Below are 13,378 nucleotides of genomic sequence, written 5' to 3'. Positions count from 1 at the left end.
CCCAGTTCATTTACAGATGGGGTCTCTTCAATTATGCATAAAAATAGGATTTTATAAATTAAAGAAAAGGAACCCCCTACACACTCCGAAAATATCTTAATGAGGCCTAAATAGTGTTCCAGAGAAATAGACTACCAGAAGTTGGAGGGAAGGGAATTAACCTGATCATTGAGAGTTTAAATATTTCAGGCGGGGGAGATTGGTGGGTGTACCAAATTGTTTCCCTTTCCGACAATTCCTGTTGTGTGTTATTTTGTAATCCTTACAACAGACAAGAAAAGTAAATGCTGTTGCCCCTGATATTTCATATAGAGAGTGGTGGTGAGAGAGTAACATGTTCACAAGAGAGGGAAGATTTGAAATGGGGACCAGCCTCTTGGCTCCTGTGTTGTGCCAGAGGCAGTGAGGTGGAGTGGGGAATGGAACTTCAGTTTGTTTGGGGTTACCAGATGATGGTAAAACTGATACCTTAACTGCAGTACAGTATTTTCCATGAAGAAAAATTTAGGTGGGTAGCCATGTTGGTCTGAAGCAGCAGAATAAAGTTTGAGTCCAGTGGCACCTTAAAGACAAATAAAGTTTGCACACTAAAACTTACACTTGGAATAAAACTTTGTTGGTCTTCAAATTGCCACTGGACTCAAACTTTGTTCTGCAGTACAGTATGTTTGTGTATCCATTTCCTCATACACCTGTTCACCCTCTCTTGTCCCTCACATTTGTCTTTAGAGAGAAAGGAGACTGGATGTATTCCTCCCATAAGAGAGGAGGTGCAAGGAAACCAGCTTGCTGAGGGTTGCTGAAGGGGATGGGGATTTACGGAAGAGAATGATTGTCCCTTGGAAGTGTCTGCAGTTAATCCCAGTCCTTTCCTGTGGTTGGCATCCATCTTAATCTTGGGCGCAAGGCACAGGAATCACTTTAAGATTCTAGGGCTGAACAAAGGTGAAAGATTTTGAAATGTTATCTTGGGGCTGGTCAGCTGCTCACTTTAAAGGGCAGGCAGGCAGCCCTTTCAGGGCGTCCTTTCGCTCCCCCCCCCCAAAAAAAAGCGAGAGGGAGGGAAAGGATGCTTCTGGCTGCCTGTCTGTATTAGCCACAGTGCCGTGTACTGGAAGTGACATCACTTGCCATTTGACCTGGAAGTGACATCACAGGAAGTGACATCACAGGAAGTGACATCACAGGAAGTGACATCACAAAAGTCTCCTGGCTCCACCCCCAAAGTCTCCTGGCTCCACCCCCAAAGTCCTCAGATATTTCTGGAGTTGGATTTGGCAACCCTAGTGGACTCTGTGGCTTTGTACCATGCTGAGGCCCCTCCCCTCCCCAAATCCCACCCTCTCCTGGATCCACCCCCAAAGTCTCTAGGTATTTTCCAACACAGACCTGGCAACCCTATGAAGACTGCCTATCATTCACATGCATGTCACTTGCTTCACGCTCCTTGCATAATATATGCCTACAGTCTAGTTTCCTAAATTAAGAACAAGATGGTGAACGTAACATTAAAAACTGCCTTGTGAAAAATTGTACTAGTGTCAGTTCAAGATCATGTACAAATAATCTTCTGTAATTATATATGATGTTTGGAAGACATTTTGCAATCAACAGATATAAGCAATGTACTCCATTAGCATGGGCTAGTAGTTACATATGGCTGCAATGCTTATGACAAACTAAGCACAGAAACAGTCTGATTCACTTTCCTGTATATATGAAAATGAATTAAGAGTTCTTTGTGTCAAATGCCATTAGAGGTTGTCAAATATCAAAATTGATTTTGTTGTTGCTGTCAGTGAAACATTAGCCCATACTGCTTTTAAAAAGAGGACTAAGAGATAGGTTAAGAAAGGTTAAAAGGAGGGCACTGAACACAATGATCTATCTCCAATCTCGGGAGATTTTGAGGCTGCTCAGAATAAAAGTCAAGTGCAGAGCTTTTTTTTTGCCAAGTATGGAGAGAGCCTGGGAGTCTAGAGTAGAGAAATTATGCCATGATTAGAGCTCAGAAAGAGAAACTGGAACTCGCTCGCTGAAACCTTCCAACATAAAATGTCTCAAGCTTCCTCAGCAGGCTTATTATCCTGCTGTTAGGCGTGGAATTGTGTCTCTTGAGCAGAAGCTGCACTGGGACCAAGTACTGCCAAACTGAAGCCTGTTACCAGAATAGCCATTTTGCTTAATGGGTGAGAACGTGGTCTTGTACACCAACATCCTGATTGTTCCTTTTCAAGTTGAGTTATTTTATAAAGACATCAGGCTCGGGGGGGGGGGGGGGGGGGGGGATCCTGACAGCGCAGGGCTGCAAATAAGAACTGTCCTTTCATTCCTTTTCGAATACTAGATGTCTGGGATGAATTTAATGCTTATGTATTTTAATTGAGTTATTAACTGATTCAAGGCAAGACAGTTAAATATTTAAGAGGCTTTAGCAGAGTTGGAGGAGTCCTTTAAGCTTAGTAGCTCATCACCTACCTCTGGCAGATCTGGACACTTCCAAGAAAACGAACAACAGCAGAGCCAGTCATAAATTATTCCAGTGACTTTCTATAGCTTTCAGCTTCTGTCACTCTAATGCAACCTTCGAATTGAGGGTTCCTGAACTGACAGTTCATATCCTAGATTGCTGGAACCAATTTTTACTTAAAAGAACAAATTGTAGGTATTTAGCTTGCTGATGCGAAAATGTTGAAAAAAGTGTGCCTGCCCTTCTGACCTTCCACACCCGATCACCTATTGCCGTTATGTGATTTGTTATTTCCATTACATGATTTATTAAGACCAAATAGAGGATTCAGAACATCCCTTGTAGTTCACACAAACATCAGACAGAGGACACCTCCCTTATTCTTCTCACCTCACATCAAGGGTCAATTTCAATGCTACAGCCTTTTGCAGAGTTTGTTGAAAATTGCTTCTAAATGGCAGACCTCCTGGCAGTGGGTATTCTATTTGAAAGCCCCTTACTGTGGTTGTTGAGGCAAACATGTGACGTGTCTGCATGCCAATGCTGCACACCTTTGCTTTACAGCTGATGTGTGCAACTGAGCAGATGCAAGTGGTAAGGCCCGGTCAAATATTGTGTCTGCCATATGAAATGTTGCATTGAGGCAATGCTTTCTACTGGCCTCCCCTTGTGTACTGTAAAATTTAGACTTCTGATTTACAGTCTCCTTTAGTTAGGTGTTGCTGTTACTTCTCTGCACTCTTTATCCATGGAAATCTTATACCTGTCCATTGGAGTTACCTGATTACTTTTTCTGCACATATCAGTTACCTAAACTGTCCTTACAACTAGGCCCTGCAGCAGCTTTCATTCAGTTTGCAGTGTGCAGAAAAAATAATAAGTGACTAGCTCCTGGATATCATTGTGGGTTGCCTGAAACTTGTTCCACATAAACAGGTGTTCCAGTCAATTAATAGGTAATCTGGCTGTCTGTGTAAGCAGGGGATCAGTTCTTTTAATACATTTAATCATATGGCCTTTTTCCTATTTATAAGAGACCACCTGCAAACCACCAAGGAATCCAAAGACAGGGATCTTCCATATTGGCCCAATTTTGCAATATGTTAATATTCCTCTGTGACTATACTGAAGAAGAAACTTTTGGCTTCCCAGGGAGCATAAATCGGCCAGAGATTAGGATTTAAATGGGAATATGTTAAAAAATAAATTAGATTTGTGTGTGTTTTTAAGTCAGTGAACCTGTTGGACTAATTAAAATCTGTTTGATTTATTAACACATGGCACTGATGAAACGGCCATCAGATTTTTCAAAATTTTTATTTATTTTAATGGAAGTGCTTATGCAGACCATGAACAGCTGGCATCACAAGGTAATCCCCATTTTCCAAAATGGCTCCTGCTATGAGACATGCCTATATTATGTCAAAAGCAAAGAAAGTTTTTTCTTCTGAATGTTTGGGTTGCATTCAGTGGCTCCCTTCCATTAAATTTTGCTCTGGTAGAAAGAGACTTCATCCAAGGAGAAATACTTCCTCCAGCAAAAGAAAGAAGTCTTCCTCTGACAGAGGAAAACTTTGACTCATTGGATCCAATCCATTGTTTTTATTCATATGAAAATTTATTCAGATTTAATCAGTTAATAGGTTAATTGAAATAATTTAATGGGGTGATGTAAATAGATAATAATAATTAAAAATCATGGCTCCCCTTATAAGCTGGTTATCATGTTCTGTTATTTCACTTGAAGTAATAATATCTAGTAATATATGTAACTGAACAATGATATCTAATGATCTGGAGCACTGGATCAGGTTCAAGGTTTTGGTCTTCATCTTTAAGGACCTTAGCGGTCAGGGACCTACATACCTTCGGGACCACCTTTCTCAGTATGCCCCTGGAAAAGCATTATGCTCAGAGAATAAGAACCTCCTGGTGGTCCCCAGCCTGAGAGGTCCAGCTGTCGTCAACCAGGGCCAGGGCATTTTCAGCCCTGGCCCCCACCTAGTGGAACTCTCTGCCAGAAAATCACCTTTTCGTAGGGCATGCAAGGCATTTGGCTGAGGACAGCGACAGGACAGTATGGCATCTGGCACTCTTATATACTTTCCTCATCCCTTGTAAACCCTGCCCCCTAAGGCTGGGGAGCTGAATTTTCGCCACCATCTGGAATGTACATTGTCTTATTTAGTGATCTGTTTTTAGGTAGTTTTGATGTTGGTTTTTAATTTAAATGACTCATTATATATTACTTTGTTGTAAGCTTCCCTGAGCCCTACTTGTAGGGAAGGGCGGCCTAGTAAATCTAATTTAATAAATAAATCAATAAAATTGATGTAACTGTATTGTACATTATTGATTAAGCCACCCTCTTGGAGGAAAGCTAGAACTTTCTGTAAGACTTGAATTTTAAGTTAGCTTTTTAATATGCCATGGACAAAGTGGCTCACAGGGTAGCTGCTGCTCCTCCGTAATTCTCCCATCATCAAAAGCTGAGAAGGATTTAGAGCTAGCAATTTTAGAGCGACAAGCTTTGAGGCATGGAAGTGCAGATGCATATAAATAAAATTGTTGTTTCAGCTCCATTGTTAATGAAAGAAACATGATCCATGTATTCTACTGGGAGAACTAAGTCTCAAAATATATTTATCTCATGCTTTAGACACCTTGTCAACAAATCATCCAACAACCATTAATGAGTTTTCATCCATGCCCAGTGAACTTATTAACTGCCAGTTACCTATAATTCTATGCGACACATAGGAAACAAGGTCTAGTGCTTTGGCAAAACGCAAACTTAAAAAATCGTGTTTTAATCAAATACACATGAGGGATAACGTAGAATTAGAAATGGGGTGTGAATTGTGAGTAGGTTTTAAATCACATGGCCTAGTTTAAATGTCACCTCATTCCCTTCCCTCAAGCTTATTCATGTATCTGGTGAGCTTCCTTTTCTCTTTTCAATGAGTTTAGAGCCCCCCTTTAAATGGTACACAAAAGAGAACATAGACTTGGTGAGTTATCCTTGTGAACAGAACATGTGTTTATTGGCATCAGGGCCTATAATTTGCTAGCTTAACACAAGATGAATTTTTCTGCACAGATGTGTTTGTGTAACTGCCTGAGCTCCTATTTTGTAGTGGAGTTGAGTGGAGTTCATAATCTCAGGAGCTGTGACACTAGTTCTGTGCCAACATTTAATTATGTGTTACATTGAGCTTGTGCAGGAGGAAGCGGGATTGCAGCTAGGGTTGCCAGCCCACAGGTGGGGCCTGGAGATCTCCTACTTTTACAACTGAGCTCCAGCTGACAGAGATCAGTTCCCCTGGAGAAAATGGCTGCTTTGAAGGGTGGACTCTATGGCATTATACCCTGCTGAGGTCCCACCCCTCCCCAAACCCTCCCCTCTCCTGGCTCCACCCCCAAAGTTTCCAGGTATTTTCCAACCCAGATCTGGCAACCCTAATTGTAACTGCTGGCCTTGCCCCTGACTTCCACATTTAGCAGGATGTCTGCACAGAGTCCTACATGTGTACATAAATACATACATAGTCTGTTATTCATGACTGGGAGCCTTGTAAAATAATTGAATTTGTTAGTGAATGGCCATGGCATGTATTGATGTGAAACAAACAGCACATCCCTGGGGCTGTTTCAAATTCACATAAACAGTGGTGGTAGGTTGAAGCCCCTTCACCATATGCACCATGTTCAAAGTCAGAAGATAGCCCTTGCAAACTTGGTGATTCCAGAGTATATGTGATATAAAGTCTTCATGGTCATAACAACTTTGTATTGCGTGAACTACCCCAGCCTGTGGGGATCTGATAGGGGCTGATACATCTATTGCCTTGTAGGAATGCCTCTTTGTTTCTCTCTGTGCTATACATATAAAACCTTAAATATTACAAAAAAAGAGGCTCCATGTCAGGTTCAATAGAGCAGTTGCAGTCCACAACGATTCATAAGAATAGATTGCTTTATTACAAGTCAGTATTAATCTACTTTCATGGTCATTGTCAGGAATGAAACTCAAAGCCAAGCATGTATAGAAATAGAGACTTCAAATAAAAAGAGTTAGCCAATTAATACAGTTCATTGTAGAAAGAAAATTGTAGAGAAAATTGCGGTAAAAATTCGAGAAACTGAGGAAGGATTGAAGTTGCCTGTGGGTGCGGGGGGCTTCCCACCCCAAAACGTCTTTCACTTTCCCCGGGTCCATCTCCAGCACCCCCTGTGAAATGCGGTACCCCAGGAAATCGATTTGTGTCTGGTGAAACTCACATTTGGATAACTTTGCAAAGAGTTTGTGCTTATGCAATGTCTGTAACACCTCCTCCACCAGTTTCACATAGGAAGGCTTGTCCGGGGAGTACAGCAAGATATCATCTAGATAAACCAGAGCCCCCTTAAACAAATGTTTGTGTAAGACCTCATTAATCAAGTTCATAAAAACCCCGGGCGCCCCCTGGAGCCAGAACAGCATGATTTTATACTCGAACTGTCCCAGAGGGTATTGAATGCTGTCTTGTATTTGTCCCCCTCCTTAATGCTCACCTGGAAGTATGCATCTCTGACGTCCAACTTCAAAAAGATCTTTCCCTTAGCTGCCTCGGCTAAGAGATCCTTTATTAATGGCATCGGGTAGGCATTAGTCAAAGAAACAGCATTTAGACCCCGGTAATCCGTGCAGAGCCACAACCCCCCATCCTTTTTCATTTGGGAACAAGTGGCCCCAGTTTGCCATGAATATCAGAATTCTTACCACGAACAACGGGAGGGCTTCCGAGTCCCTGCTACAAAAAAAAAAGGCCCTGGGTTTTGACAACAAACAAGGTAAACAGAATAAGAAGCAAAAGGTGGGTGTAGCTGGATGACCACACTTCTGGCAACACGGGGCTGTGGCCTAATATGCTAATGAGCTGTGGTGTCAGGGTGTGCCCTAATATGCTAATGAGTTTCAGCTGTTGGGTGTGGCCTATTATGCTAATGAGTTCCTGCTGGGCTTTTTCTACAAAAAAATCCCTGCGGACAACCATGTCTTGGTCTCGCTCCAGAAGTTCCAACCAGCTTTCCACGAACTCCTTCCAGCTCGGGTTGGGCTCAGCCACTTCTTCACCCACTGGTTCCAGTGCATTCTGCCACCTTTCGAAACAGCTGCCGTGCTGGGCTCCCCCAGTGACCCTCCACCTCTGATTTCAGTGATCTACAGCCATACACATATACACTCACACAACCATTCACAACCATCCCATAACTCCCTTAAGGTTCACATTGCAACCTAAACCACCAATGTCACCCAAATTCCAACTTCATACAGCATTTAAAGCAATAATAGCTCTCGAATAAAAACTGTTTTTTAATCTGTTTGTCCTTGTTTTAATTGTCCTATATCTTCTACCCGAAGGCAGCAGTTCAAACAAGGAGTGTTCAGGATGTGACAAATCCTGCAGAATGTTCTTTGCTTTTTTCAAGCATCGAGAACTATACAATTCCTCCAGGAATGGGAGAGGGCAGCCAATAATCTTCTGGGCTGTGATGATAACTCTCTGGAGTGCTTTCCTCTCCACAGCCGTACAGCTGGCAAACCAGGCACAGACGCAGTATGTTAAAATGCTCTCTATTGAGCAACGATAGAAGGACATCAGTATTTTCTCACTCAAGTTATTTTTCTTTAAAAGTCTGAGAAAAAAGAGCCTCTGCTGGGCCTTCTTCACCAGAGCAGTGGTGTTAGCGCTCCAGGACAAGTTTTGCTCAATAATCACTCCCAAAAACTTAAAAGTAGCCACCCTCTCCACACGTTCTCCACCAATAAACAGTGGCTGGATGTCCGTTTTGTTCCTCCTATAGTCCACTACCAATTCCTTGGTCTTGGTGGTGTTGAGGATCAAATTATTTTCCCTGCACCAAACACAAAGCCATTCCACCTCGTCCCGATAAGCAGACTCATCATTCCCAGAGATGAGCCCCACCACAGTGGTGTCATCAGCAAACTTGATGATGGTGTTACTGGGGTGGGTGGGGGTACAATCCTGTGTATAGAGGGTATAGAGCAAGGGGCTCAACACACAACCTTGTGGAGAACTGGTATTGAGGGTAAGGGCTGTGGACATATAGGACCCTACTCTGACCCTCTGGGGGCGGGCTGTCAAAAAGTTCAAAATCCAGAGACATATAGAGCTGGAGAGTCCAAGGCCCTCCAATTTGGACACTAATCTATCTGGGAGGATGGTATTAAAGGCAGAACTGAAATCCACAAACAACAGCCTCAAATAACTCCCCGGCTGCTCCAGATGTGACAGAGCATTATGCAGAGTAGTGGTGATGGCATCCTCTGTGGATCTGTTTGCCTTATATGCAAACTGGTGATTATCCAGTGTAGATGGAAGACATGAGTATGCACGATTCCTGACAAAATGTCAGATTCAATAGAGCAGTTGCAGTCCACAATGATTCATAAGAATAGATTGCTTTATTACAAGTCACTATTGATCCACTTTCATGGTCATTGTCAGGAATGAAACTCAAAGCCAAGCATGTACAGATATAGACAGTTCAAATAAAAAGGGTTAGCCAATGAATACAGTTTGCACTCAGCAGGCATTTGAGTGGGAGAAAATCAAGGCGGGAGAGAGCCTTTAGCCGTTTGGTTCACACCAGCCAGATTGGGAACGGCCCCATCAACAGTTCTCACAGTCTTATCTACTACAAAGGCAGCAAAACATTCCAAGGTCAAAAGAAGTATCAAAGCGCACAGGGAGGATGAGAACAGAGAAATGCAGGCTAACCCCCCCCCCCATCATGCAGCAGGCAGGTTACACAGAGCATACCCAGAATACAAATGGCAGTTTACTGACACTCCAAGGCACTTTCCTCCAAAGGAATCAACCGAGAAAGCACTGTCCATGGAACTTCTCACCATCGTGAAAAGTGGAGAGCGTTACCCAAATTGGTCTACACGTGTGTAAGGAACAGAGGTTGTAGGACCTAGCCTTGCATGTTCATTATATTCAGCTGTGTGATTTTAATAGGGGGGAGAATCGTCCTTGTAAACCTCGCTAATCTTTTTGCAAGCCAGAAGAGAGTTGAATTCTTATCAGCTGGCGGCCGGACAACAGAAAAATGGACCTAAGTAGAGGGAGCTACGGTGATGAGGCACTCTCTCATTAGGCTTCACAGGGTGGGGCCGGCTACACTCTGGGCTGAAATGATCCAGTTTTGCCTACCTGATATTGGACTGTTTTAAGGAATTGGCCTCACAGAAGTGAGTTATTGTTTTCATTGGGCCTGTTACCTGGCATTTTATTGTTTGTTTGCCGTTGCTTGTTATGATTGGATGTTTCCTGCTTGTTTACATCCCTTTTACTACAACTAATTTTTTCCAATTAAATCCAGTAGTTTTCTTTTTTAAACCTGGTCTTCAGAATTTATTTTGCTGAGTGACTGCATTTATCTACATAAGCGAACCCCAAGGTCTTTGGAGCCTGACAACATGTCAGGGCCATAATGTGCAGAGGTGTCCCCTTGCTAGCATGGAGCAAACCCATGTATTTTGGGTACTTTAATACATTTGGGATCTTAAGCCTGGATATATCAAGGTCCAGATTCAGATCAACACTTGGTAAAAGGAGGGGGGAAGAATTCTTAACAGAAAGGATTTTTATTTTATAAATAGAAAAAAGAGACCAAATTTATCTATTCAAGTAGAAAAACAGCAGTGAAAATTACAGAAAGGGAAAAAGCATTGCAGAGTAAATTATACACAAAAACCTTTCCCTAGAAAACTGCCTACCTAACTGGGGAATAAAACTAAGGCCCAGTCTGCATCTAGCATTTGCTCCGCTGTTATACCAAACCCACACTGGAACAGAAATTCCCTTCTACATTGCATGCCACTTTCACTTTGATTGTCACATTTTATGGCAGTGTCCAGACTGCATGCTGGTTTCACTTTGTTTGATCTCTGGTTTTATTGTGGCTGTCTGCATAGATTTATGACCCTTTTATGGCCATTCATGGGAGACTCTGCAGTCAGTACGGCATTCACCTGGGGTAGTTGAATATGGTTTTGAACTGCATTTTTTTCTGTTCCAGTGTGGGTTTGGTAAAACAACTGAGCAAATGCTAAATGCAGATCGGGCCAAAAAGGAGCAGACTCTGTGGATCAATTCACAAGAAGGAAGCTTGCTTACAGTAAGCTAGTGAGTTCCACCTGAGCTACATTTGTCTTCCTTTCCTTGCAGGTGCTTAAAGCCTGGGAGGCTGGAGGAATGAGTGCTTGGGCAAGAGCCAAAGGATTCTTGGCCCTTGGCTTGTCAATCAGAACCAGCTAGGTAACTGCTTTCTTTGTTTGTTGTTTAAATGTATTATTTGGAAAATGTGTATATTGGCAGTTTTCTTTGAACCCCAAGGCCCAAACTGCATTTAACATTTGCTCAGTTGTTTTACCAAACCCCCACTGGAACAGAAAAAGATGCAGTTCAAAACCACATTCAACTACCCTGGGCCAACACCGTACTGACTGCAAAGTGGCCCCCCCAATGGCCATAAAAGGGTCATAAATCTATGCAGACAGCCACAATAAAACCAGAGATCAAACAATGTGAAAGCAGCATGCAGTCTGGACACTGCCATAAAATGTGACACTCAATCAAAGTGAAAGTGGCATGCAATGTAGAAGGGAGAAAAGCAGCATTGAAATGCCATAAATAAAAATTCATGTGAATCATCTTGGGGGGGGGGGACACACTACAGTTTCAAAATAAATGACAGCTACCTAATATTTGTTAGAACTTTTATTACGTGGTCTTACAAATCCACTCTGGGTACTGCTGGTGTGATACAGACAGTATAACTGCAGCTGCAGCTTAGAAAAAAAATGGCAATTCTGAATGTGCTCTTTTCAAAACTAGTAGAATCCACACTCCCCATAAATAAATTTGTTCCTCAAGGAGGCTGACCTGCAAGTTAAAACAAACCTTCTGTTCTGTTAATTGAGTCCTAGTTTCTTTGTGTTTTTTTACTGTTATAATCATATCCCATTCATCATTTGCCACGAAACATCACAATCAATTGACTGTGCAGTAAACATGCTATAAATATAACAAGGTAATAACATCATTTCACTGTCTAATAATTAGCGCAGAGCCCTTGGCAGACTAACTCTCACAAGAGACTCTGATTTTATGTCTCCAGCTTCATCTGCTAAAACAAAAATGTTGACCTTAGTAAACTTACATCAAAAGACCTCCTCACTCCACCTCTGTTGCTAAGAATAATACCTGGTGCAGTAAAAAGAAATTGGATATTAAAGGTGCCATTGGACTCTAACTTAGGATATTAAGCGTTAATGATAATAGAATCATAGAAACATAGAATCAGAGAGTTGGAAAAGACATCCGGGATCATCTACTCCAACCCCCTGCACCCTCATGGACCCCCGCTCTATGTCCAGAAGATGGCAAAAAACCCCACAAAACCTCCAGGATCCCTGGCCAAACTGGCTTGGAGAACAATTGCTTCCTGACTCCAAAGTGGTGATCAGCATTTCCCTCTTATAATTGATTCATGAGGCTAATTGATAAATGGTTTGACTATATTAATGTGCTTGTTTATTAGAGGAAGCGGTCTTAATTTCCCCCCCAAAGTTTATATGTTCTTTTGCTGTGCGCTTGTTATTATGTGACCTGCACTTTCTGCTGGCAGAAGTCATTAAAATATAAATGAAGTGATAGGCTGGAAAGTGTGTGAAAAGTGATGGTGTGAAAAGAAGCTACAGAGATTTGTGCCCTTGGTTTAATTTCCCACTGACTTTTATAATTCTTTGCAGAAAAGTTGGAAAACAGACAGATCATCCCCTCTATTCCCTCTCTGCCACTTCAGGCTGGATGGGATATACTAGCTATTTCCAAGAAGGCTCAAAAGAAACTGGAGCCATGTTATGGCAGCTCACCTGCTAGGCAGTGCACCCTTGGAGGCTATTGTAATTCTGTAATACTGAGTTTTTAATCAGGCATGCAGGCAGGCATTTATTACGGCAACAAGCCAGAGAACACACATGCTTAAATATAACATTCATAACATTAATATAACTGAATTTAGGACAGTAAAATAAAACTCTATAAAAATACAGTTGAGTGTAATAAAGTAAAAGAAGAACATAAAACCAAGACTATTAGGCAACTATTATTATATATTTGATCGTGTATTTCGGTTGCAGTAGCATGCTACCCAAAATTTTGCCACAGTTTCGGTAAATGTCCGGTTCCCATCAATTAACAATCGGTGACACTGCTCAGCACCTGATTGTCCCACCATATCTGTTATAAGAAGAGTAATATATTTGTCACGGATCTTGTTATACCAGTTACATCTAAGCATCATGTGCTCAATAGTTTCTATTTCTCCTAAGCCACATCGACAAAGTCTATATTTAGTAGGGACCCTTTTGAATCTGCCCTCAAGCATCGCAGAGAGGAAAGCCTCACATCTGGCTAATGTGAAGGTTTTCCTAAACTTGTGAGTATCAAGCTGCGATAAATAGGATATGGGTTGCAACTTGCAAGCGATATTTGACAGAATCTGTGGCGCTAAACTTAGAACATCTACTGAGATCTGTCTGTCTCTCCATGTCCATCATTCCCTGTTTTAGGGCTAATTTTGCTACATCCCAACGCATACTCAAAATCGCTTGGGGGGAAAAACCAAGAGCATATAATTTATTATGAACTGCTCTCAGCCATTTGGATTGAAAGTTGTCTGAGAGTAACAAGTGGGTTAGTCCCTGAGGATGGAAATTTAGTTTAAGCCAATACTAGAGCTTACTGCAAGTAGATAAATAGGTACCGCTTCGGTGGGAAGGTAACAGCATTCTGTGCACTTCAGCATTTAGTCATGCCGGTCACATGACCA

The sequence above is a fragment of the Gekko japonicus genome, unplaced genomic scaffold (assembly GCF_001447785.1).
Source record: "Gekko japonicus isolate JY-2015 unplaced genomic scaffold, Gekko_japonicus_V1.1 scaffold621, whole genome shotgun sequence".
NCBI classification, from domain to species: domain Eukaryota; kingdom Metazoa; phylum Chordata; class Lepidosauria; order Squamata; family Gekkonidae; genus Gekko; species Gekko japonicus.
This window is presented reverse-complemented; position numbering follows the sequence as displayed.